Raw genomic sequence first — 27843 nt, 5'->3', positions numbered from 1 at the left:
TCTCTAGAGTTGGCATAAAGCTTACTTTGTTATTGTCTATTATAACAGATAGTTAAAACTTGCACCATATTCTAACATTTATATGTACCACACTGCTGCTGTTTCCACCCCAAACTGTTTTCCCTTGACCACCTTGATATTCAAGGCATTGTTGTGACATTAGCTACAACTACAGGAAACAGCAATGGGAAAGGAGCCAGAGCATAATATTAATGTGCATCCATCAGTTTGAAAATGTGTTTGTGTGAGCGGGTCGCTAGAATATATCTGAAGCCACGTTGATTGACCAATGGAATGGTGCTTCAAAGTGGTGAGGTGGATAAGGAAAGGCGGGGAGAGTGGGGTGTGGGGGACACAACACTTAAATGTGTTGAGGGACATGAGAGGGGTGGAATGAAAAAGATACAGAAACAGAACCATTTGGTTCTATGGTACTTGGTTGTTACAGGCGCACTATGAACCCAACCATCTCTAGGCAAGGCCCTCTGTAGAAAAGTAGATGTTCAAGATGTAAGACAGATCCAGGTTAGTAAAAAAGTAAACAGGGCAGAGGGATACTTTAAAGAATCACCGAGAAAAATGTTATAACAGTATCATGTTTGGTTGAAAACCTACGAGTCTCGCTTAAAAAGAGTTGTTAGTTATGCCAACGGGAACAGGGTGACTGTTTCTCAGATTTCCTTTGATCCTTCACAGGAAAGGTACGAGGATTTGTATTGCTTTAGACAAAACTAGATATTTGCATCCTGGCACCTTCCCCATACACTTAGAAAAGGAAATAATTCATGCCTATTTCAGTATTTGTCAAACGCTAAGCGGCACGCTAAGGTAATTGCCTTATTTCACCTTATTGCCATGTTTCTTCCTTTTACTGTCTCTTTTGCTCACAATGACATAGTAAAGCAAATATGAGTTTTATAATTGATTTTAATATGTCCTTTCCTCGTGTCGTTCAAATTGAGGTTTTAAGTTTACTTCATCCATTTACAATAGTGTCTGACATGCGGTGTTAATGAGGTAGGTCGCAAATAACGACCCCCTAGGAATTGCAGCCATCGAAGGCATTGTGGCCTGTAGACCACCATGTCTGTGATTGCTTTTAAATAAAGCAGTACTTTTTTTAAATGCACCTGTTGTTCTTAAAGGGGAACAGGATGCTTTTTGAAAAAAAGTGAAAAGTGCAAGTTCTATTTTTCAAGATTAGGCAGCGGTCCAATAGACCACTGCTTACCCTTAAGAGATTTTTTGTCAACATTCAATTTCCAATGCTCATGGCAGCATATTCAGATTCATCTTAACAAAGGCAAAATGTGTGGTAGGCAACACTCAACAACTTACTTTCAAAATAAGTTTGAAAAGAGAGGTTTAAAGACACCCAACCCTAGAGCGGCAGTCAAAATTCACTAGTTTAGAAAACCTTAAACACTTATTTTTTTTTTATATTTACGCATATTCCAGTTTAACTCGCATAACTCACAATAATCATACATATACAAAAAAAAGGAAAAAGGCAATCTTTGAGGCTTAATTCTCATTTAAAATACAAAAAAAAATCCAGTTAGTTCCTTCTGATCCCATTAAAGAATGCCTTCATAACTCAATTCACGCAGTTCACTCATTTATTATTATCAGTTATGGAAAATAGGTTGCCCGCCCTTTTATTGTGAGGAATTCTCTTGATTTCTCAAAAAGCGCTCTAAAGGTCGAAGTACATACCTCATTCTAGTCTAAGGCGAAGAGCAAGGCAGTTTCCTAATATTCCAAACAAAAGTTGGGCATTGCATTCATTTTATTAGCAGTGTAGTAATAAAAAAATGTAGTTGAGAACCAAGTACTATGTGTACAAAAGACAATATCTCCTCATAAGCCATTCTGAGAATTTGATGCCTGGATCAGGATGATACATTATATAGAGAATAATATTACCAAATGATTGATATTGGTTGAATAATTTTTGGTGTCCAAGAAAGGAGTGATTGGTTGAATGCTCATTCGAGCTCCAGGTAAATACTCAGAACAACATTCAATCCCATTGTTCTTTTTCTCAGGCCTCACTGTACTGCTGCAGAGACCAAGCATATGCAAAGCATTCTTGTCACTGCTCCAAAGGAGACAATCCGCAAGAAACCACTACAGCATGTTTCTCTCTGAATGGGTACCCAGGTACTTTAAGCGTGCTGTAACTTTATTGGCCATATCAGTAAGGTGCAACTTGAGCCACTTAGACCAGGTCCCCTAAGGCATCCTGTCTGTCTAGTTCTGTACCAATTGAGGTGTCTCACTGAGAGGAGAACAATTTGATGGATTGAGTGACTGGTGTAGGAACATCATATCAAAATGTTGTTTCCATGTACCTTGAATGTGACCTGATGGGGTCCTGTAATCTCTGCCAGGGACGTTAAGATGTTCTCTGAGCATCATGAAATTGAATCATGGTCTTTGACAGGGATCCAGTGGCCTCGAAAGTAAGATGATCATTATGACAACAATGCTCAGAATGTGTGTCACTTTGACAGAAATTATCAGTGTAATGTCTTCTAAATAATACTTCCAACAGTCATAAAGATGTGAATCAGAGGTCTCAATTTATTTGCCCTCTATTTCTTTGACCACTGGCAAGCCAGAATGCCAAATAAGAGTTTTGATGTATTCGCTGTGTCTTTTGAGAGCAGGGCGAAAGTTGTTAAGAGCAGGGAGGCAGACAGAGGAGCTTAGCACTTAGGCATTACTGTATGTTTGTAAAGTCTATAAAATACATAAGTATGGTAAATTAAAGCAGTCAAAAAAGGGTTTATAAATATGCATAAACGAGAATAATAACCCTATCTGTGCCTTGAAAGAAGTGCCTCTCGAGGATTTAGGTAGATTTTCCTGAGAATGTTTTCAGTTTGGGGTTAAATATTCCACGCTCTGTGACTCTGACTGGTGCATAGCCTAACATTCACATACTTGGTTCATAGGATGTCATTCACTTGGGGCCCATAAAGTCACTAATTCCCTTGCAAAACCATCCCTTGACATCTTTCGTTGGTTAAAAAATGTGTCTCGTTTGTCATAAAAACTGTCACTTGTTTGTTATTAAAATGTATTTGAAGCAGCTGCAGGAACAGCTGCTTCTTCGTCTTCTCTTCCCTGGTGCTTTTGGTAGCTAGCATGGAGGGAAGGAGGGAGGATATGGCTTTCTTTGGCCAGGGTCCAAGGCCATCTGTGACTGAGCCAGGCTTATCAAATGTTTTTGTAGGGTAGGATCACTAATGATATGGTGGTCCCCTCTGTGCTGCAAGAGCATGTCATTCAAAACAAAAAAAATGTCCTGGGAAACATTCTGAGGAGGCTTCAGAATATAGCACTTCAGAGTGGTGCCCAGTGTTACCTACCTCATAATCAATATAAATATGCCTAGCAGAGGCAGGACCCTTAAAAGAGCGGAGCTTAAGGCAAACAGCCACGGTTGCTACCTCATTTGATGGCCTTGGACTGAGCATTTCATCCTCTTCTCTTTTACGTGACTGGCTCTTGGAGAGGCAGACATTGCCAGTGTGGATTGACCAGTGTATCTGTGGAATTGTAGTAATTTGGTTTCATATTAGAGGCTGGTAATAGAGTAGTGGTGAAAAAGGTGCCAGTAGACACAGGTATTTGTAGTGACAGCGGGGTATAATATTTAGCCACAGGTACTTTAAAATGACTAGCTGTAAGCACGGGGCTGCTGGTGAGGGATTATATAATGATTGGATTTTTCAAGGGTTCCTTCTCAGCAATACCCAGTCTTTAAGAAGGAACATTTAAGAAGGGTATTTTTGGTAAGATTTAAGCTATTTTTTTCTTCAAATTTGAGCCTCCAGTATGAGCGTCATGGTTTTAGTTCATTATTTATCGCATTCCATAAATAGCAATACCCTGGGAATCACTATTTATCGGATATAATAAATAATGCCAAATACAAATTTCCCATGATAATAGCAATTAGCTAAAACTGTGAAATCCCCCAGTAAATATCAGTGGGTCTGATGTGCCTAAATGTATATAGGGAAAATTGCGGGGGTGCCGTATTTACGCCAAAATGCATGATTCTTAGATGTGTGGTAAAATGAATTACAATGCTAATCGGAGTTAACGGGGCACTTGTAATCCAGGCCTTCATGAGGTTCGGGTTCAAAGGACCTATCACTCACCAGCATTATCCTCCTTCGCATAAAAGGCATTGAGATGGGTAGAATGTGCTGCAGTGCATAAACATAAGGCACACCGCAGTCCAAAGAAAAATGGAGAATTGAATAACAAGTTTTTTTTTTATCAAATGGGTAGAACATTTTAAATGAATCAACATAAATGACTACTTGGCACAAGGTTCACCATTAAATGACGTGGGAGCCGGCAGGACACATACAAGTCCTGATAAAAAGAAAAGCTCATGTTGTGAATTGAACTGGCCAATACTGGGGCAAGAGCATGGCCCCTTGAATTCTTTCACCCAGTCCCAATTTCAGAATCCTTTCTTTTTTAGCATTTAAATTCCAACTTGATACTTTGTTCTTGGTTGGCTCTTTCAAAATGCTACATTTTAGCATGTCCGAAATTGAGAAATGTCCTCGCATATTTTTCTACTCAAAATCCAGTAGCTGACAGGAGTGATCTGTACTCCCAACATATATTTCTCAAAAACAAGCATGGTTAATTCTGCCTGACAGGTTTGACTAGCAATCTCAGAGGCAAACTCTTCCTCTGCTCTCCTTGAAAGTACTATGATGTAGTCCATGTTCTTCTCGCTACAAGGCACTGGTGGATGTCCTGCAAGGAAGGGAGCCTTTATTTTCTCGTTGTCCTCTCTCTTGTCACTTTTCCTCGTCTCTGGGAAAGAGTGCTCTGGAGACATCTTGGTGCTACACCTGCTTGACTCTGTCTAACCACATCACTCACTATAGAGCGACTAAATGCAGTCTATGCATGGTCCCTCTTGGTCCTTTGTAGTCCCCTATCTGGAGCGATACAGGATAATTCTTAATCTGATGGCCAGATATGAATTTAAGAACAGCTACATTGAGGTTCTTTAGGCCCAAATATTGAATGCAATCCCCGTTAAGAGGTTTTCCTAGTCCTCATCACTGTAATTGTCTCTTTGTAACAAAATGGTCCAATATTGTTAAATTTCTGAACACCTAGCAGAGTACCTATATTGGATGAACCCCTGCTTTAGTGTTGTGCCACTATATTGTACCAAACAATTATTTTACATTTGAGAAAATATAAATATTTATATTTCACTGTGTGGAAAAATGTGCCCATTATATTCCAAATGCTTGCTGCAGTTGCTCCCAAACAGCTTTTACAATGGCAACCTGGAGAAAACATCTCAAACAAATCAGTTGGAGCCTGGAAAAGCTAAAATGTTCAAAGACCTGCAGATACAGGTAACAGTAAATTAGCTAACAAGCAGGGCCTGACATCACTAGAATGCCCCTAAGTTTTTTTGGAAATAGCCAAAGAAAGAAAATGGAACAGACGAGGTTTGTGTACTGTCACACAGTAGTTTTGCGTCAGTTGTAGTAGCTGAATTTGTCAGCAGTATTAGTCGCATCAGGGTAACAGATTGCTGTCAGCAGTAATTGTTGGTAGTAAAATTTGTAGAGGTATTTAACCTTTTGCATGAAATGTTCTTTATTGGAGTAACACTGACAAGGAGAAATACATTCTGTGATGCAATGTGGTTCCAACACCAAGTGCGAGATTTACTGATGACAAATGAAAACATCACCAAAAAAAAAAAAACTCCACCACCAACTTTTACAGGCAACAAATTAAAATACTTTCAACAAAAAGGTGGTGAGGTGTTGCGGCCTACTGTTTTCAAAGTATGACATGAGGTAATATGGTGCTAAGTACAAGAGCAGGGGCCAGATGTAGGAACCCTAATACCGGTCGGTAAAGGCCGAAATTACCGAATTTCGGCCGTTACCGACCGGTATTAGGCATTTGGGATGTAGGTGGCTACATTTCAGATTCGGTAAATTACCGAATTCCTAAATACCGATTAGGTAAATTACCGAATCTGAAATGTAGGAAGCACTCAAGTGAGTGCTTTTCACCTGTAAGGATTCGTTATTTACCACCAACTACAAGTTGGTGGTAAATTACCAAAACCCTGAAAAAGCTATTTTTTGCATTTAATAACAGTGCCATGTAGTAGACATACATGCCCTTAGGGCATGTGTGTGCCACATGTGCACCCATGCACAATTCAGGGGTGCAACAGGGTGTGAAAGTGACACCCTGCCACCCTTGAATGTTTCCCCCCTTTTACCGAATCGATAAATACCGATTCAGTAATTCCCATCCATTCCTATGCGCCTGCAATACCGAATCCTACCGATTGGGTAATACTTACCGAGTAATTACCTACATAGCATTTGCCGATTCTAAAATACTGAATCGGTAAAATTCTGTATTTTAGATTCGGTAAATGTAGTTAACCTACATCTAGCCCTGGATGTTTAAAAAAATAATAATAAAAGCAAATAATGCCAAAATATTATTCATCAGCTTTAAATGCCACCCACAGAGTTACTGCAATGAACTTCATGTTTTTTTTTAATGTTTATGTAGTTGGTTTGTTTCTAAAATGAAGGTGCAATCAGATTAAGACTCCAGAATGACGTAGCCTTTGCCCTAATTTTCTACAGCTTCCTTACGAGCGCTGTGATTGCAGAATGAGGTCGGTAAACGATTAGACCTTTCAGAGAGCAGTCTGCAGACGACAGACTGTGCGCTTCAATCAACCTTTGTGGCTGAGTCTGTTGACATGGTGGGTGTGGGGCACTCTAACCTAATTATGACACATTCCTGAGGTAGGTCTCTTAACTAGAAAAGAATGGTTGCCGTTTCCGGGAAGGGAGTGACGCACGATGCATAAGAGAACACAACATGGTGGGTTTATAAACGAAGAGCCTTGCTTGTATGCCTTTATTATTTAAACAGAATCCACAGTGGCAGGAGCGTCCCTTCATTAACTGGCCTGAGGAGCCTTCGGGCTGTGCATAACTTTATATGGGCAGTAGGATTTTAAATAGTGCAGTACAGTGAAGGTATTTGGCTGATCTCTGCCATTTATGAGACCAAGTCATCTTTTTTGCCCACATGCATCAAAGTCAATTGCATTCGTAAACGGTGCGAATCGCAATTTTCGGCCATTTTCTAATGCAATTGACTAATTTGAAATGCATCGTGCATTTCGCAATTTTAGGAATCGCAACCATGTTGCGATTTCTAAAATTGCGATTGCATTTAAGAAATCGCAATTTCAGATTTCTTAAATGCAATGCATGATCATTTTTTAATTGCGAATTCGCAATTTGGAAGTGGTAAATTAGCATGAAGTTGAACTTCATGCTAATTTACCGAAAACTTTCAAATATGCACAAATTGCATTTTTGAAAGTTTTAATTTACACACACACATGCCCTTGGGGCATGTGTGTGTGTAAATTGCATTTAAAGGGGTTCTTTGGACCCCCCCCTGCACCTTTGAAATTGCATTCACATTTTGCGAATCGCAATTTGAAATTCGCAAAATGTGAATGCCTTCCCATTCAATGGGAAGGGTTTTCCTTAATTGCGATTCGCAAATTGTGAATCGCAATTAAGGAAAAATACCGAATCGCAAAAATAAATGCGAATTGTTCATGCATTGCAGTTTGCGATTTCTAAATTGCGATTCCTTAATTTTCGCAATTTAGGAATCGCAAACGGGTGCAATGATGCATGTGGGCGTTTGTCATTATAATTCAAAGGACAGACGATGTGACTTCACATCTTTTCATATTGCAATTTGTTAAGCATGTGGTATCTAATTATTGAAGAGGCCACCAACGCAAACTAGGGTCTAAGTAAAGACAAAAGAAAAAGGTTATTTATCTGTAACTGATGTTTTTGCTTGTATCTATTATACATCCACGTGCTAGGTTCAACTTCTCCACCCAGTTGTTGGGAGTTAGAATAGGATTTTATTTTTCTTAATATTTTTTTTCGGCTGGGCATCGACCACAGCCATGCCTCACATGGCTCCCTGTGAGATGAACCGAGAGCGGACAATTCCCCACTATGTGAATGAAATATTCAGATTATTTTATTTCTGGACATTCAGATTGTTTGGTGATCAATATATATGTTCTGCTTTAAAAAATAAAATACGTACTAGACTTATACCCCCATGAAATTGTGTAAAATGAAAATGTCATCAAAACTATAGGAACAAGAAGTCTGGCACTCGGAATTCTAATGGGCAATATGTGATAAGACACATATAAGTACATCTGCAATGCTATACAGATTCTAAGTGAAACCATGACTGCCTACTTTTGAAATTAACTTTAACCCCAAATGGAAAAAAATTAGCATACCCATTTGCATCACCCATTTTATACTTAATACAAGGAATGAAAATATAAGTTTGTACTTGTGTTTTTACATGGTGCTTGTTGCTTCTTTCTTGCAGTTTCCTAGCACTGCAAATAAATCAGTGCTATATTTATTCATTTCACCCATGCTTATTTTATAGATTAAACGTAAATTCAGTCCACACATGCTATATTATTGGCTACTGGTTATATTTGCCGGCTCACTGTATTGAATGGTTGGATACGTGGGTTCAGGCTCCCTCTGGAGAATAGGGTTTGTAATCACAGATATTACTCATCACAGATACGTTAATTGGCTTAGTGCACAGCAGTGCATAGCAGCCTTGAGGGTTCAGGTTCAACTCCTGACAAGAAGCATTTGCACCTGTTACAAAGAACTGCGTAGCTGGCAGGAGGATATACGTTTATATACTCAATCTTGCATATTTCAAAGGTTGATAAAATGAGTACCATTGGTGCTAAGTAGTAATTAAGGCCTATTATGTTGCACCAAGAAACACTTCAGTGGGTTGTCTGAACTGTGCATCTGGGCATAAATAGCATAATTATGGACCAAGACCTACATATAGTGCTTAAATTGTGCCTGTGGTTTCCGGTGCTCGGCACAGACACTTGATTGTCAGTTCCGGGACTTCAGCAGTCTGCCACATGGGGGCACTGTTTGTCTGATTTAGAGAGGAGCACAACAACAGTTGTTTATTAATTCAAAACACATAAAAAATGACTAATAACTGAAGCCCTAGCCATTCTTGGAATATGGGGACCTGGAATAGTTTGAAATGTCACACTTGTAGGAGTGTGATGGTTAGTAGTAGTGTTGGTACTGTCGTTGGCAACACAGGCAGGGGTACTGGGTAGTGCCAGCTGTGGTAGCCTCCTAACGAGGGCCCTGACACTTATTGCTTTACAAATTAAGCACTGCCTACATATACACATATGCAATGTGAATCGACTAGCAATGTCCTTGGCTAAGGCATGAATATAGGAGATCTTGCAGACCGGTCTGCTGACTTTCCTATAGTGACACATTGTCTTCACTCTTTCTGTGTAAATGTTTTTACCTTTCAGAAAGCCTGGGAATGTAGACAGCTTTCTTGATACTGTTTGCTGCTTTATCCTTCACATAGTTGTGAAAGGGTGAGGCAGGGCGTTTCAAGAGTGACCAGCAGGAAAGGACTGGCTGTAGTGGGCACTGGGCATTTCCCCGGTCGGCCACCAGGGTGGGGGCCAGTTTTGGACCCCTGGGGGCCGTTTTTGTTACCAGGGGCCTGCAAAATCGGTCCCCTGTAACAAAATCGGTCGAAACCGGCCCTAGAAAACAGCTCGCCCGCACTCCTCCCTTTCTCTCATGGGGGGCCGACCAATCAGTTTTCCAGGGCTGGTTTTGGCTCCAAGTCCAGCCCTGGTGACCAGAGTATTTGTTGCGCCTTTCATTACAGGACTAAGTTGACAAAATGATCAAATTCAAGACCTGCACAATGTTGACAAAGCTGATGGGAGAACATGGACGGAAGGGGTCAACTCCCTTTACTGAGAATCCATTACATGGATGGACCAACATCGAAATCACCGCTTCTCAGGGTACCACTGCACTGAAGTAGGTAAGTATAAGGAACAGAGCATGAATGAGAGGTATTGTAAGAGGCATTGTTAGTTTTAGGGTTAAGGTAATAGTAAAGGGGTAGAGTTAGGTTTTGAACCAGCTTATGGTGAGGGCCTTGGGTTTACACTGTACACAAGGGAAAGTGGCAGGGTCAGGGTTAGGGTTTCTTCTATGGTCAGGACATGGGTTACACTAAGAGTTAGGCACCACTGGTTAGAGTTTGGATTAGGTTGTAAGTATGGGATACGCTGGGCCTAGTCTTAAAGTTAAGACTAGGGGTAGGTCTACAGTCAAAGTTGGGGGTTGCTTAGCTTTATTTTTAACGTTAGGCTATTTTAGGGCAGTGGTGGTTGTAGGAGAGTAGGGTCTGCTATCCTATGGTCACCCCAATTTTTGCTTTTTGCTTCACTGGTTTTCGACTTACTGAGGCTGTGGGCCTGCTAATCAGACCCCCAGCCTGCTGTTCTCTCTCTAAATTTATAATACATGTGCTATAGGTACATACCACAATTGGAAATGGACTCCTTGTCAGCCCCTGTACCATGCACTATAGGTGCCCAGGGCATAGGTGCCACCAAGGCCTACCAGGGGCTGAAGCATAGCTTTTGCCACCCCTGGCTGGTTCTTAAATTGACACAACTGGCTGATCACTCAGCTGGGGCAAGTGGGTGTAATCACCCCTTGCTTAGATATAGTATACCTATATCTAAACCTATATCTGGACACATATATAGCCTGTAAGCCACTCCTATGGAAGGCCTCATCAATCCTGGAGGCAGAGTGCGTGGTTTTATGTGAGATGGTGCTCTGGCATGAGCTGAGCCTGTCTGCAGCTGTCGGGAACAACTCCCTAAGCTGATCCGGGATAATGCCATACCATATACTCTTAAGCGCCTTATAATCCTCGCGGTTATATAGCAACTTTGGTTTGGCTTTATCAAAACATGTCGTGTAAGGTGTCATACGAATTGGAATACTACCCCCTCGCCAGTTCTGGCGACGGGGGTAGCATTCCACCCTTCTAGAGGGAGAAGACATGTTACTTTACTGAAACGCGGTTGATTTAAAATGAGCCTCAGATCCACAAAATGGATGCCCCTGCCACAGACACGGGTCTGACCTCCTGCTGCTGACCGAAACCCGGCAGAGGAGGCCTGGACAAAGAGTTTCCTGTCACAGGGCGGTGTCAAACCACCCCAGACAGGAGATAGTGGATTGGAGTAGGGAGGTTTCAAAGAAACCAGACACTGCCTGGGGAGCACAAGGCTGCCCCTTGCAGGATCCGGCCAAACCGGTTCTGGGGCCTCCCAGCCCCTGTCCCAGCGCGGCCAGGATCAAAGGAGAGGGGTGTAACCACCCCCTTCCTGGGTCCCACCCATAGGAGGGGACCTAGCAGGATGTCCAGCCCCCGAGATTCGAATAAGAGGGGGAGCAGTCCCAACGGACCTCAGATCATCCTGAAGAAACATAAGAAACGAAATCTGGACCCTTCGACTTTCTACACGACGTGAGAAGACTGAAGAATCTCCCTTGTGGTCAAGGAGTGACCACCCTGTGCAAACAGGCACCATCCAGCCCTCGACCCTTGCTTTGTTGCAGTTCCCGCCGGAACTCGAGCAACAGAGATCGACGAGATCAAGCTTGCCTGCCTTCTACCTGCCCGATCCACAGTCCCTGCAGAGCTGAGACCCGTGGAGGCGACCGGAAGCGTGGGGCACGCCATCTTGAAAAGGCCACGAGACGCTGACCGTGCGGCCCACGAGTGACCCTCGAAGCTGTACACCGGGGTTTGAGAAGCCCCAGCCCCGAGCTCCACTTGCACCAAAGCTCACCCCTCCACACTCGACGAGTGCTGCGTGGGGCCCTTCTGCTTGTGTGCGCTCGACGCGTTGGCCCGGTCACTTGCCAGCTGGCTTGTGGCCCCTGTGCCGACGAACTTTGAAATCCGACTTGCTTTTCTGGTTGCTCCAGATCTGCACCAGCTCCTGTGAAAAGGAGCACCCACTCTGACCCTCCTGGTTTGAGTGATAAGCAATCTCCCGGTTCCGCGTAGATTGCTTTTGCCAAGTGCTGTTTGCTGCAATCTTGAAGCCGACGGTGCTGACGGCGAGAGCCTACGTGGGACAGATCGTGACCTGCTCCTGGACGTCGCAGATGCCCCAGAGCCCACGTGACAGCGGAGAGAAGCCTATCGACAACCGCCTGATTGCGCCCGACATTGCCTGGTTCCGTCCTGGTTCCACCCTGGTCACTGCTGAGTGACCCAGACTCTGTCCCCTCTGCTTTCAGGTACTTTTCTACTTCGATCCACCCTTGGATCGCACCGGACACTTCTGCTTCACAGCGCCTGCAGCTGCAACAGCTTCAAGCACCAAGAACCTGCGTGACAGAACCCGACGCCACTTCGACCCTGTGCACCCACGGCCTGTGGGTGAGGTAACTTTGCAACGCCGGTGTCTATACACTGGTACACACCTCTAGGGTCTGTGTCTAAAGTTTTGTGTTCCTAGGTTCAGCGGAAGTATCTTTTAATTCACTTTAATTGACTTTTACGCACCATTGACAGTGCATTGGTGCGCGCCGCACTTTCCGTGCTGCACCCGTCTCCTGTGGGCTACTCCCGACTTCTTCATTGCTTGTCCTGACTGCTCCCAGCGAATCTCTAGGCCCTAGGCCTAACCATTGTTCGATAAGTGTTACTTATACCACTTTTTTAATATATGGTCTGAGTGGCCCCCCGCCCTCATCCATAAACGTGCAACTTTATATGTGTAACAGTGCTTTTGATTTAACGCTTGTGCCCCTTTCCTCATAAAGAGTACTGGGGAGTAATTTAGAAATAAATACATATATTTTTATAATATATACTTGTGTGGTGTCCTTTCATTTGATTACAGGATTGTATGTGGTAAAACAGCTCGCTTAACACGACCTCTAAAGTTAAGCCTTTAAGGCTGCTTAGTCCATGCTACCACTAGGATAGCTTGTCTACAAGGTTGACTTACAACCTGACATCTTTGGGGTTTGTTTGGACTGATACCCAGTGGTTCCAGAATTGGAAACACTACATATCAGGCCAACTTCTCACATTGGTGTGCAGCGGTGCGGATTTGAGCTTGCTGTTTGTTTTACCATTGCAATCTTTATCAAATTGAAAGATCACATCAAGTACCTCTAGGTACATATAAATCAAAAGCTTAGCATATTAAGTTCTACTGAACTTAGTAGTTGTAGATTAAAGGGATTAGCACACCCTGACTACAACTCACTAGCAAGGTACAGTAGGAAACCACTTAGTGTAGGTAAGTGCACCACTTACACCTCACCAGCAGTCATGTCTGATACAGGTAGAGCTTCAGGCTCTGCTCCTGTAATAGTTGATCCTATAGGGACAACATCCAGATATGACAACCTTAGCCACAAAGACCTGAGTGCCTTGTGCACAGCCAGGGGGCTAAAAAAGGGCAGAGGCCCTACCATTCCTTCCCTAGTAGCTCTCCTAGAAAAGGATGACCTAGATAAGGTGAGTCAGACTCCCTTAGAAACAGAGGAAGGGATAAACTCCCCTGAGAATGAGGATCTTCAAGATGATGTAGTGGAGGAGGAAGAAGAAGAAGAAGAAGGCTCTGATTTAGATGAGCCTGAAGATCAGGATCAGGGGGGAAACCAGGTACAGGTTGCCAGGCTTAACCAGGCCAACTTGGACCTACATGGGAATGGAGAGGGCCAGCACCACTCCAGATCTCATAACCAAATTCTCCCAGGTAACAGGAGGGTGAGATCTCTATCAAGGGATTCTCATCTTTCTAGTGCCTCAAGAGAATCTCAAAGAGGAATGACTTCCTCCCAGAGAAAAGAGCATAGGGCCAGGATGAGGGCTGTCCAACTCCAGATAGAGAGGGAGGAGGTAGCTCTGGCTCAAGCTAAACTGACCTTGGCTCAAGCTAAACTTACCTTGGCTAGGGAACAGAAAATAAGTGGCTTAGATGCCACTGGTGGCAGCAAAGTTCCTAAAGAAAAAGACAGGGCCTATGATAATAGAAACCTGACAAAAATTGTGCCCCCCTACAAGGAAGGGGATGATATCCACAAATGGATGACTGCTCTTGAGAGGGCCTGCATGGTACAGCAGGTCCCTGAGGATCAGTGGGCAGCAATTTTATGGTACTCCTTTTCTGAGAAAGGGAGGGACAGGCTCCTCACTGTTAGACCTGAGGATGCCAAAAACTACTCTGTTCTGAAGAGTGCTCTTATTGAAGGGTTTGGCCTAACCACTGAGCAATACAGGTTGTTGTTCAGAGACACCCAAAAAGCACAGACTCAGGACTGGACTGATTTTGTAGATTGTGCCACTAAGGCTCTGGAGGGTTGGCTGCAGGGAAGTAAAGTTTCAGACTATACAGGATTGTACAATCTTATGATGAGAGAACAGATCCTTAATAACTGTCAGAACCAGCTGTTGCATCAATACCTTGTTGACTCTGATTTGACCTCTCCCCAAGAATTGGGAAAGAAGGCAGACAAATGGGTCAGAACAAGGATTAAGCAGAAAAACCAGAACCAAGGTGACCAGAAGAAAACAGACCAGAAGGGTGGGAATCAGAAAGATAAAGAAAAGGACCAGAAGTCTTCAGGCCCCCAAACTAGCAATAAGGAGGGGGGTTCCCAAAATGGAAACAAGAAAAAGAAGAACGATGGCCCAAAGAAACCTTGGTGTAATACCTGCAAATCAGTTTCACACTGGGGCAGTGAATGCACCAAGAAAAATCCAGTCCCCACTAAGCATGAGCGGATTTTGCGGATTGGCAATCCGCGAATTTGCGGATTTGCAAACTCGCAATCCGCAAAATCCGCGAATTCCCGCGAATTTGCGGATTTTTTTTTTTTTTTGTGTTCGCCCGTGTTTCTGCCAGTTCGCGAGGGTTTTTACAATTTCGCAATTTGCGAACTTACCTGTCGGGTCGCAAGTTTTGCGAACTTGTTGTTTCTACGTGTCCAACCTGTTTGGGACACTCTTCTTCATCACTGCCACTCTCTGTCACCACTGCCACTCTCTGACTACTCATGCCACCCTCTGGCCCACCCATGCCACCCTCTGTTTCATCACCACACCCTCTGGTTGTCCAGTGTACATTATTTTTGGCAAAGCAAAGCACACCTTCCCTGCCTCAAGTGACCTGAATTAATTTGGGGCTGATTAATGTGTCACAGAATATTTTTTTAGCTGGCACCTGCTTCCTTAGTGCGCCCTGATTAGTGATCTTTTGCACTTGCTAAGTGCTTTCATTGTTGCAAAATTAGTTACAACACCTGCCCTGCCCCAACTGACAATAATGAATTAGGGGCTGATTAATGGATTTTAACTTCCAGCCTGGCTCCTGCTTGTCTCCCTTAGCTGTAATTCAGGACCTTTGTGGCATATGTGTAACTATTCTGAGGTTCAGAGCAGGGTCACATAATAGTTGCAACTGGCAACTGAACTCTGGAGGGGCCCCTCAGGAAGCACTACAGGAAATGGCTACTAATGATGAGCCTGAACTTTTGAACCTGGTAAGTAGTTACTTTCAGTTTTGCTAAAATCGTATTTCTGCAATTTCGCACTTATTCGCGGGGCGCGAACTCACGCGAACAGTGCGAGCAGTGCGAGCAAAATCCGCTGCTCGCGGATTTGCGGATTTTTCAGGAAATTCGCAAATCTCGCGGATTGCGGATTTCCCGAAAATCCGCAAAATCCGCGAGCGGAACGGATTTTCCGCCCATGCCTAGTCCCCACCACTGCAGCTCCTAAAGCAACTGCACCCCCTAGTACAGTCAGCAGTGGTGGTACACAGCCAAAGGGTTTAGTAGGGTTGACCCTGGGTACTGAGGTGGAATCTGGCCTAGTCAGAATCCCCACACAGGCAGTTCTCCTATATGATGTGGACTTATCTTTGCCCACTGCAGTAAGCCCCAGTAACCTGGGCAAATATAGGCAGACTCCCTTAATTAATGAGAAACTGGATCAGGCCTACAGGGACACTTGTGCCAGTGTCACAATGGTGACACCTGGCTTTGTGGATCCTGGACAGATTGTACTAGGTGAAAGTTACCTAGTGACCAATGCAAGCAACTCCACTACTTCCCATAGTGTGGCTGTTGTGAACTTCTCCTGGGGAGGGGTAGATGGCCTAAAGAAAGTTGTTGTGAGTGCAGACCTCCCAGTAGACTGTCTGTTAGGCAATGATCTTGAAAGCTCAGTTTGGTCAGAAGTGGAGTACAGGACTCATGCAGAAATGCTAGGGATTTCAGCTCATGTCCTTGCAGTGACAAGGTCTCAGGCTAAGAAGTGCCTTCCTGAACCAGTGGTGGATCTTGAAACAATAGACCAACCACAACCCAAGAGAAGGAGCAAGAGGGTTAAGGCTGTGCCTTCCCACTTGCCCCAGGTTGAGGATCAGGTTTCACAGGAAACTGATTCTGCAGTCCAAGAGGAGACTGTCTCAGAGGAGCTTGAACCTGATCAGGTTGAGTTTCTGGGGACAGGGGGACCCTCAAGGGCAGACCTGGGGCAGGCCCAATTAGATTGCCCTTCACTTGAACCCCTCAGACAGCAAGCTGCTGCTGAGGCTGCAGGGAATGCTCAAGGTACCCATAGAGTGTATTGGGATGAAGGACTCCTTTATTCAGAGGCTAGAGACCCCAAGCCTGGCACAACCAGGAGGTTGGTTATACCTTTGAAGTTTAGGGGCTTCCTTCTTACCTTGGCCCATGATATTCCCCTTGCAGGACACTTAGGCCAGAATAAGACTTGGGACAGGCTTGTTCCACACTTTCACTGGCCTCACATGTCAGAAGATGTCAAGGAGTTTTGTCGCTCCTGTGTCACTTGCCAAGCCAGTGGTAAGTCAGGTGGCACAACAAAGGCCCCCCTGATACCACTACCTGTGGTGGGGGTACCCTTTGAAAGAGTTGGAATAGACATTGTGGGTCCCATGGATCCTCAAACAGCATCTGGGCACAGATTTATACTGGTGGTAGTGGATCATGCCACCAGGTACCCAGAAGCAATTCCCCTGAGGACCACCACAGCTCCTGTGGTGGCAAAAGCCCTCATTGCAGTTTTCTCAAGAGTGGGCTTTCCAAAGGAGGTTCTTTCAGACAGAGGTGCCAACTTCATGTCTGGATACTTAAAAGCAATGTGGAAAGAGTGTGGAGTAAACTATAAGTTTACCACACCCTACCATCCACAGTGCAATGGGCTTGTGGAAAGGTTCAACAAGACCCTAAAGGGAATGATAAAAGGTTTACCAGAGAAGCTTAGGCGGAAATGGGACATCCTTTTACCCTGCTTGCTCTTTGCTTACAGAGAGGTCCCACAGAAGGGGGTTGGCTACAGCCCTTTTGAACTTTTGTTTGGCCACCCTGTAAGAGGTCCATTGAGTTTGGTGAAGGAAGGATGGGAGTTACCTCTCAAAAAGCCTAAACTAGACATTGTGGACTATGTACTTGGTCTCCGCTCCAGGATGGCTGAATACATGGAGAGAGCATCCAAAAACCTTGAGGCAAGTCAGGAATTACAGAAAGCCTGGCATGACCAAAAGGCTGTTCTGGTTGAGTACCAGCCAGGGCAGAAGGTGTGGGTGTTGGACCCAGTGGGGCCAGCAGCTCTCCAGGACAAATGGACTGGACCCTACCCTATCATTGAGAAAAAGGGAGAAGTCACCTATGTGGTTGACTTTGGCACCCCTAGGAGCCCCCACAGGGTGCTCCATGTCAATCGTTTGAAAGCATTTGTTGACAGGGAGGACATGAGTCTCCTCATGGCCACAGATGGGGAACAGGAGGAAGAGAGTGACCCTCTCCCAGACCTGCTTTCCCAGAACCCTGATGATGGTTCAGTTGATGGAGTAGCCTTGGCAGGCAACCTCACTGAGCAGCAACAGGTGGACTGCAGACAGGTGTTGCAGGCCCACAGACATTTGTTTTCACTCACACCCAGTCAGACTAACTGGTGCACCCATGAGGTGGATACTGGTGACAATCTGCCTGTGAAGAATAAGATCTACAGGCAACCTGACCATGTCAGGGATTGTATAAAGGCTGAGGTGCAAAAGATGTTGGAGCTTGGAGTGATTGAGCCATCAGAGAGCCCATGGGCTAGCCCAGTGGTCCTTGTGCCAAAACCTCATACCAAAGATGGGAAGAGAGAAATGAGGTTTTGTGTGGACTACAGAGGTCTCAATGCTGTCACTAGGACAGATGCTCATCCCATTCCAAGAGCAGATGAGCTCATTGATAAATTGGCTTCTGCCAAGTTTCTGAGCACATTTGATTTGACAGCTGGCTACTGGCAAATCAGACTAGCTGAAGAGTCAAAAGCCAAAACAGCATTCTCTACCCCTAGTGGACATTATCAGTTTGTGGTAATGCCCTTTGGTTTGAAGAATGCACCTGCCACTTTTCAAAGGTTGGTGAACCAAGTCCTTGCTGGGTTGGATGACTTTTGCGCAGCATATCTGGATGATATTGCTGTCTTTAGCTCCACCTGGGAGGATCACCTGATCCACCTGAAGAAGGTTCTGGAGGCCCTGCAAAAGGCAGGCCTGACTATCAAGGCTACTAAGTGCCAGATAGGGCAGAGCAAGGTTGTGTACTTGGGCCACCTAGTAGGTGGGGGTCAAGTTCAACCACTGGAGAGCAAGATCCAGACCATACAGGACTGGACTCCTCCAACTACCCAGACACAAGTCAGAGCCTTCTTGGGCCTGACTGGGTATTACAGAAAATTTGTAAAGAACTATGGGTCCATTGTGACACCATTGAATGACTTGACATCCAAGAAGATGCCCAAAAAGGTTCAGTGGACAGTTAGCTGTCAAAAGGCATTTGATGACCTGAAGAAGGCCATGTGCTCTGCACCTATCCTGAAGAGTCCTGACTACTCCAAACAGTTCATTGTACAGACAGATGCTTCTGAGTTGGGGGTGGGAGCTGTGCTTTCACAACTTAATCAAGATGGTCAAGACCAGCCCATTGCTTTTATTAGCAGAAGTCTGACCCCCAGGGAGAAACGTTGGTCAGCTATTGAGAGGGAGGCCTTTGCTGTGGTTTGGGCCCTGAAGAAGTTGAGGCCATACTTGTTTGGCACTCACTTCCTAATTCAGACAGACCATAAGCCCCTCTTGTGGCTAAATCAGATGAAGGGTGAAAATCCCAAACTGCTCAGGTGGTCCATTTCCCTACAGGGGATGGACTTTACAGTGGAGCACCGCCCAGGGACTGACCATGGTAATGCAGATGGTCTCTCCAGGTACTTCCACTTAGAACATGAAGACTTATCTGGTCAAGGTTAAGTTTAATGTCCCTGCGTTTGGGGGGGGGGGTTATGTAGGAGAGTAGGGTCTGCTATCCTATGGTCACCCCAATTTTTGCTTTTTGCTTCACTGGTTTTCGACTTACTGAGGCTGTGGGCCTGCTAATCAGACCCCCAGCCTGCTGTTCTCTCTCTAAATTTATAATACATGTGCTATAGGTACATACCACAATTGGAAATGGACTCCTTGTCAGCCCCTGTACCATGCACTATAGGTGCCCAGGGCATAGGTGCCACCAAGGCCTACCAGGGGCTGAAGCATAGCTTTTGCCACCCCTGGCTGGTTCTTAAATTGACACAACTGGCTGATCACTCAGCTGGGGCAAGTGGGTGTAATCACCCCTTGCTTAGATATAGTATACCTATATCTAAACCTATATCTGGACACATATATAGCCTGTAAGCCACTCCTATGGAAGGCCTCATCAATCCTGGAGGCAGAGTGCGTGGTTTTATGTGAGATGGTGCTCTGGCATGAGCTGAGCCTGTCTGCAGCTGTCGGGAACAACTCCCTAAGCTGATCCGGGATAATGCCATACCATATACTCTTAAGCGCCTTATAATCCTCGCGGTTATATAGCAACTTTGGTTTGGCTTTATCAAAACATGTCGTGTAAGGTGTCATACGAATTGGAATACTACCCCCTCGCCAGTTCTGGCGACGGGGGTAGCATTCCACCCTTCTAGAGGGAGAAGACATGTTACTTTACTGAAACGCGGTTGATTTAAAATGAGCCTCAGATCCACAAAATGGATGCCCCTGCCACAGACACGGGTCTGACCTCCTGCTGCTGACCGAAACCCGGCAGAGGAGGCCTGGACAAAGAGTTTCCTGTCACAGGGCGGTGTCAAACCACCCCAGACAGGAGATAGTGGATTGGAGTAGGGAGGTTTCAAAGAAACCAGACACTGCCTGGGGAGCACAAGGCTGCCCCTTGCAGGATCCGGCCAAACCGGTTCTGGGGCCTCCCAGCCCCTGTCCCAGCGCGGCCAGGATCAAAGGAGAGGGGTGTAACCACCCCCTTCCTGGGTCCCACCCATAGGAGGGGACCTAGCAGGATGTCCAGCCCCCGAGATTCGAATAAGAGGGGGAGCAGTCCCAACGGACCTCAGATCATCCTGAAGAAACATAAGAAACGAAATCTGGACCCTTCGACTTTCTACACGACGTGAGAAGACTGAAGAATCTCCCTTGTGGTCAAGGAGTGACCACCCTGTGCAAACAGGCACCATCCAGCCCTCGACCCTTGCTTTGTTGCAGTTCCCGCCGGAACTCGAGCGACAGAGATCGACGAGATCAAGCTTGCCTGCCTTCTACCTGCCCGATCCACAGTCCCTGCAGAGCTGAGACCCGTGGAGGCGACCGGAAGCGTGGGGCACGCCATCTTGAAAAGGCCACGAGACGCTGACCGTGCGGCCCACGAGTGACCCTCGAAGCTGTACACCGGGGTTTGAGAAGCCCCAGCCCCGAGCTCCACTTGCACCAAAGCTCACCCCTCCACACTCGACGAGTGCTGCGTGGGGCCCTTCTGCTTGTGTGCGCTCGACGCGTTGGCCCGGTCACTTGCCAGCTGGCTTGTGGCCCCTGTGCCGACGAACTTTGAAATCCGACTTGCTTTTCTGGTTGCTCCAGATCTGCACCAGCTCCTGTGAAAAGGAGCACCCACTCTGACCCTCCTGGTTTGAGTGATAAGCAATCTCCCGGTTCCGCGTAGATTGCTTTTGCCAAGTGCTGTTTGCTGCAATCTTGAAGCCGACGGTGCTGACGGCGAGAGCCTACGTGGGACAGATCGTGACCTGCTCCTGGACGTCGCAGATGCCCCAGAGCCCACGTGACAGCGGAGAGAAGCCTATCGACAACCGCCTGATTGCGCCCGACATTGCCTGGTTCCGTCCTGGTTCCACCCTGGTCACTGCTGAGTGACCCAGACTCTGTCCCCTCTGCTTTCAGGTACTTTTCTACTTCGATCCACCCTTGGATCGCACCGGACACTTCTGCTTCACAGCGCCTGCAGCTGCAACAGCTTCAAGCACCAAGAACCTGCGTGACAGAACCCGACGCCACTTCGACCCTGTGCACCCACGGCCTGTGGGTGAGGTAACTTTGCAACGCCGGTGTCTATACACTGGTACACACCTCTAGGGTCTGTGTCTAAAGTTTTGTGTTCCTAGGTTCAGCGGAAGTATCTTTTAATTCACTTTAATTGACTTTTACGCACCATTGACAGTGCATTGGTGCGCGCCGCACTTTCCGTGCTGCACCCGTCTCCTGTGGGCTACTCCCGACTTCTTCATTGCTTGTCCTGACTGCTCCCAGCGAATCTCTAGGCCCTAGGCCTAACCATTGTTCGATAAGTGTTACTTATACCACTTTTTTAATATATGGTCTGAGTGGCCCCCCGCCCTCATCCATAAACGTGCAACTTTATATGTGTAACAGTGCTTTTGATTTAACGCTTGTGCCCCTATCCTCATAAAGAGTACTGGGGAGTAATTTAGAAATAAATACATATATTTTTATAATATATACTTGTGTGGTGTCCTTTCATTTGATTACAGGATTGTATGTGGTAAAACAGCTCGCTTAACACGACCTCTTAAGTTAAGCCTTTAAGGCTGCTTAGTCCATGCTACCACTAGGATAGCTTGTCTACAAGGTTGACTTACAACCTGACATCTTTGGGGTTTGTTTGGACTGATACCCAGTGGTTCCAGAATTGGAAACACTACATATCAGGCCAACTTCTCACAGTGGTCCGGTAGTGGTCTAAAGAGCAGCGGTGATTTCAATGCACTACACATTTGCCACCCCATCATTATGAAGCGATGCCAAGAAAACATGTTGGAGCTTTACAAAGGAAATTAAAATAAACTTTAGTAAAAATAATAGTATCACCGCACCTAGTTTGTATTTCCTTTATTCACGAATATTCATTACACCTTTACCTTTACACGGAAAATTGAATAAAGTCACAAACCAAGTGCATGGGTTTTATCATTGCCTCTCTTTTTCAAAAAGGCTAACATATTGATATATAATGAGCACTAAACGGATTGGGGAAGACAAAGTAAAGAACAAATGATAAATATACCACAGGCGTCTCATCGAGCTAGGAGTTCACCACATATATCTGTTGAGCGGGTAGGTCATGACGTTGAGTAACAGCAAGCACAGCCTAGATGTCATTGTTCAGAAGTCGTTGATTTTAGTAGTGTTAGGTTGAGCATTTGGTTACTTACAGTGCGTACAAACAAAAAAATGTTTTCACGAAAAACAAGATTCCAATAAATGTAGATTTACCCCATTGACTTTCTACCAACTATCACTGATATATAATCCACTACTGCCGCACATCTGTGGCGAGCGACCCTCTGCCGCGTTGTCTGCTTCCATGTGGAGGCGGACTTCACACGAGCTGTTGGGCGGTCTGTTGAGTGCCATGTAGTTGCTATGGCGCAAAGGATCGCTGTCCCTAGTGGGAACTAGAATCTACAGCAGAGACAACATTAATTGGCCACTAAGCTTATTGCCAGCAGGAAAGAGAACATTTTTGGGGTATCTTCTGTCTCCACATCTGCTGGGAGGTTAAAGGCTTCCTAAGACACACCTTTCCACGCAATAATGTGTTATGGTAAGTACAAAGGAAGGCGCGTTGCAAAACCAAGGAAGGCACTGTTGATAAAAACTACTGTCTTGCAATTAGGGCATTACTAGAATTTGGTGAAGCGGGACATGTGCCAAAAAGTGGCGGAAGCTCCATGCGTCATATTTAAAGTACCACTGACGTCAATACACTTCCAATGTTGCGGAAGGGTAAGTAATGTCATTACTCTACATCATCTGGGCTTTGCTGATGCAGATCAGGTGTGTAAGAGTTCCTGGTGATGATTCAGATAAACAATAAATTGCAACATTGATCTCTTATTCCTCATGGGCAGAAATAGGTACAGATACACAATCCATTGCACAGTGAAAATGAACTCATTGATAATTTGGAAAGCCTTCACAGTGTTAAATAAATTAGGCACAGTAAGACACTTTGCCGCATTACCAGAAGGTGGGAAAAACAAAATTTCTATGAGATCTTACATTGCAAGAGACCCAAAGTAACAAACTAACGAAAACCTAATGAATACATAATTTGTAAATTCTGTGCCCTACAACAATGCAACACTAGTTATTTCAAGATATGTTATTTTGTACAGGAAATACAATTTATAATGAATATGAACCAAAGAGAGGGATCGAGGGAGAAAGAGGACAAGAGCTTTGTGGGTTGTTGTGTTCACTCGTCTTACAATTGACTCAAATGTAAAAAAATAAGGAAAAAAAGATCTTAGCAAAAGCTGGCAGTAGGTCAGGAACAAGCTCCAGCATGCAATCTGATAATGAAAGCACAGATGGAAATGTACTCAGAGTTTGCAGCAGTGGAAAGACTCCTTTTTAGGAAAAAAAAGTCATTCTTGTCAATTACAAGCCTTTTCATGTAATGTGGTCGAAGTGAAATAGGTTGGTGTCTGACCTACAGACTGCTGGCCCTATAATGATGCACAGCAAATATGAACAGTAGCGTGGAAGGCTTTTCTGGACCTTGGACACGGATTGCGCTGGGTGCATTCAAAAGTGAGAAAGGAAACAGACAGAGCACCAGAATCCACTCTGGCCAATCCTTTAAATGCAATGGCAAAAGCCACAAAATGGCTGTGTCCAAGCTTACACACAGTAACATGTGATACAAAGTAGAAGCCACACCCAATCACAAACACCAGAGGAGCTGGGCTCGCCCTCAAATAACTCAGTTACCTTTTGAGCAACTCAGCTCTGCCAATTTCATATTAAACTAGCCAAATCTAAAAGAATCACCAGTTCTGCATCCTTTTCAAGATCATTAACCACTGAAGCATGGTACTATGCAGGAACCAAAACCTGTAGTGTCATTCCTACAGAGATAATATATAACTCTAGGTCACCGTGCATGGACTAGACAATAACTTCACTTGCATTGCCCGGAGCCTGGACCCCACTGATGGACTGAATGAAGTGAAGGGGTCCGAATCTCATCGGTGTGAAGACAAGAGTCCTCCTCCTCTTGAGTGCCTGCTGCTGCTACAATCACACTCCCAATGACTTTTCTTCTCCTCCTGTTGTTAAATCACTCATGAAATCTTATGATGTTTTTATTGCTGGAAATACATGCTCAACGGTGCTATCATACAGAGAATATTAGGATAGTGAGAAACTTAAGTTACAGTCGGTCTCCCTTGATATCGCTCTATAAGTGAATGTCACCGTGAGAGTTTTAGGACGCGAGAAGATCATCGATCGAGATTCATGATTGGATATCATTGCGAATTGTAATCTCTGTGATATTTGAAAGTTAATTGACACTATCATCACACTGGATTTAGGATACCGCTGCTGGTTACAACCAACGGTAGCCTGCGACCCATCAGTGATGGGGTGCTGATAGGGTAGGCGAGCCAGGCTCCAGTGCTCAATGTGGTAGCCGCCACATTCCTGCTGCACATAGGGTGTGTGTGTGGTATCTTATCAATGCCCCTCTGCCCCATTGGACTTGCCACATTGAAAACTTGTCAGAATTGGTGGTCTCCATGGGTCCCTCTCACAAGAATCAGGGACTCTGATTCCCAACTGGGCAGGCCTTCTCTGTGCAAACATTATGATATATGGTGCACTGAATGCTAATGCACCAGGTGCATTAATGACAAACTTCCCACGCCACATAAACATCATTTGCACCTAGTCACTCAATATTTTAATACTGTTTCACACCATAGTGAAAGAAATTGCTACAGCATCAACTGCACAGAAAAAGAGGCACGGATCAACAAAGTGCGGCCGCACTCGGAGCGGAGGCTTTGCACTTGTGGCACGATCTTCCAGTTACGGCCGGGGCAGTTAAGAGCGGCGGGGTGGGGTGAGAGGGAGTCGACAGACAGGAAAGAGGGAAAAAAGGAAAAAAAACACTTACCGTGCGCTCACCGCATCGGCGACTCAGCGATGCGGCGAGCTCTAGGTACGTGTTTTTCTTGTTACTTTTTTTTCCCCCATTGTCGTCGGCTGTCGACTCCCCTCCACCCCGCTCTACCACCGCACTGTTCTTACCTGTACTGGCCGCAACTGCGATCTCCGCAAAGGGAGATTGTAGTGCGGAGATCCTACCATGACTGCGAAGATGCCGCCACAACTATGGAGCCTCCTCCCTTAGCATGGAGGCTCTTTGTGAATCAGGGTCTGAGGAATTTTTATCAAGATGCAAGATTATGCACTTTTCGCACATGGAAGTTTATCCTTCAAGGACACTTCTGGATTCGGGATTGTACACAAGTATGTGTCACACCATAAAACTATCTTGCAGCAAATTATGGCTGTTGTATTTGGCTGGTGTGCACCAAGGAACATTCCTGCCTTCCTGAAGCATTTTAATAAACTACTTGACAACTGATCGCAACAGCTGTTTAAGAGCTTTCCCTCTGCTACAGGATTTCTGGAAATATTCAGTTAAAGAGAAGCCTGCAAAAAGACGTGCTTTCTTTGGTTTTACAATATTGTGACCCCGTTCCACAGTTTTTCACGTACAGCCATATTAAAATGCAGATTTTTAATTCGCTTTTGCAAAACACAATTATTCCAAATCAGTAAAATAGACAGTAACCTGAGGTTAAATGACAGAGGCTTGTTGAATGAATGAAAGGATAAAATAGTGTAGGATATTAACAAGCCCTGCGTATGGGGTGGGAACAAAGATCACAACATATTTTATGGCATTAAAAACACCAACTTTTCTCAATTGTTCATTAGAGTTCAAAAACAAGCACAGGCAAAACTTATAGGTCTGGTCTTGTTTTTTTTTTTATTAATTTGTTTTTGAATGTAAATGTAATTGAAATCAAATGTTTAAAAGCAAAAAAAAAGAAGCTAAAACTGCTGCCATCAAAAGGTGCCGGGCATTTGTTTATAAAGAACAGTAAGTAAAAGGTGCTTTCCTTTTCAGGCGGATGTGCTGTCACTCACATTGTAAGAGAGCCAATGGCTGAAGTTGTCTAACCCATTGCCCCATGCTGTATGCTGCGTTGGGCTCAGGGCTTTAAGGCAGTGCGACCGGTGCAGTCGCACTGGGCACTGACCTGTGGAGGGGGTGCTGACCTCAGGAGGGGCACTGTGTTTAGCAATATCTTATGACTGGAGAGATGAGAGGCACTTTTGCCCGGTGTTAGTGAAAGAATTCAAGGAGGAAGTCATGCGGCATCGGGGGTACCAAAAGTGATTGTCGTACAGGGTGCCACCAGCGCTAAAGCCGGAGGGCTAAAGGGTAAATGACACTTGAACAGATCAATGGAAGAAGAAGGCTGACAGAAAGCCCCTCTATATATGTACAAATGTATGCATGTGTATTATGATTTTCCTCAGAAAACAGAGATTGGCTAAACATCTTAAGTTGTCTTAGTGTCAGACGTGAACAGGACTTGGAAGTCAGAAGTCAAGCATACAAGCTGTCTCATCCAGTTGCGACCCGTGGAGGGAGTTCCGAATTTCGTTGTGCGCCCTGCATCGGGTGCGCTACGAAATTCGTTTTATTTCTTTAATTGTTTACTTACCTCCAATTCTCCATATTCCAGTGTTTACTACCCCCCACCCTGCCCCTCCCCCGTCCCGCCTTTCCGCCCCACGGAACTCCCTCCACAGGCCGCAACTGGTCTCATCTGATCACTAATAAATTCAATGTAATAACAACAACAACCTGTTTTTATGTTGCACTTTACTCTAACTGCTGTAAATGAATGCGTCAACATTACCTAAAGTAATGGTACTCATTGTATCAAAGGATGAAAGGATGAGTTGACCGTACCGGGATCCAAACATTTAACCCCCAGATGACACCAGGTGCCAACAACAAGCACTTAAGCCACCAAAAGCCTTCTTTCCATCTCATGAATCTAGTTTGTTGAATCATAAAATATATTTAAAGTGATGTCATTGTACTTTATTTGCCAGCATATTATATCTAATAGAAAAGGTACAGTAAAAAAATGAACGTTTATTTACAGACTATTTTGAAAATCATGTAAAGCAAATTATTTTGTTCAGCCTTGACATGCAGCTCAACCTTCTTCAATAAACAGACCATTCAATTTCTTTCTGCATTTCACAAGCAAAGAAGCGGTCTGTTTTCCAGGAGTTTCCAGGTAATTACACACAGTTGAAGACATCACATTTTTCTTTCAGTGACAACGTTATTATTAACAGCTAACCGCGAGATGGCGGCTTCAACTGAGGGGAAAAAACACAGAGAAGCTTTCGATTGTGCACTAATCCGTCTCTAACCTCTGGCTGACTCTTCCAGAAGACAAACTCAACAGAATACAGACTGATTTAATGAATACACTTAATTAATATGTTCTTCCTTGTGGCGAAGTCATCATTTGTTCACCCAGTAAACAAGCCTTTGGCAG

At 44.8% G+C, this 27843-nt stretch overlaps 1 protein-coding gene across 2 annotated transcripts in view; it reads right to left on the bottom strand.

The window, feature by feature from the left end:
- The window catches only part of EYA2 (EYA transcriptional coactivator and phosphatase 2), a 284272-nt gene that overhangs the window by 40215 nt on the left and 216214 nt on the right, over positions 1-27843 (bottom strand). The gene's annotated exons all lie outside the window — the stretch shown is intronic.

Source organism: Lissotriton vulgaris, chromosome 7, assembly GCF_964263255.1.
Source record: "Lissotriton vulgaris chromosome 7, aLisVul1.2, whole genome shotgun sequence".
Lineage (NCBI taxonomy): Eukaryota > Metazoa > Chordata > Amphibia > Caudata > Salamandridae > Lissotriton > Lissotriton vulgaris.
Note: the sequence above shows the minus strand (reverse complement) of the source record. Positions and strands in the feature narration are given on the sequence as shown.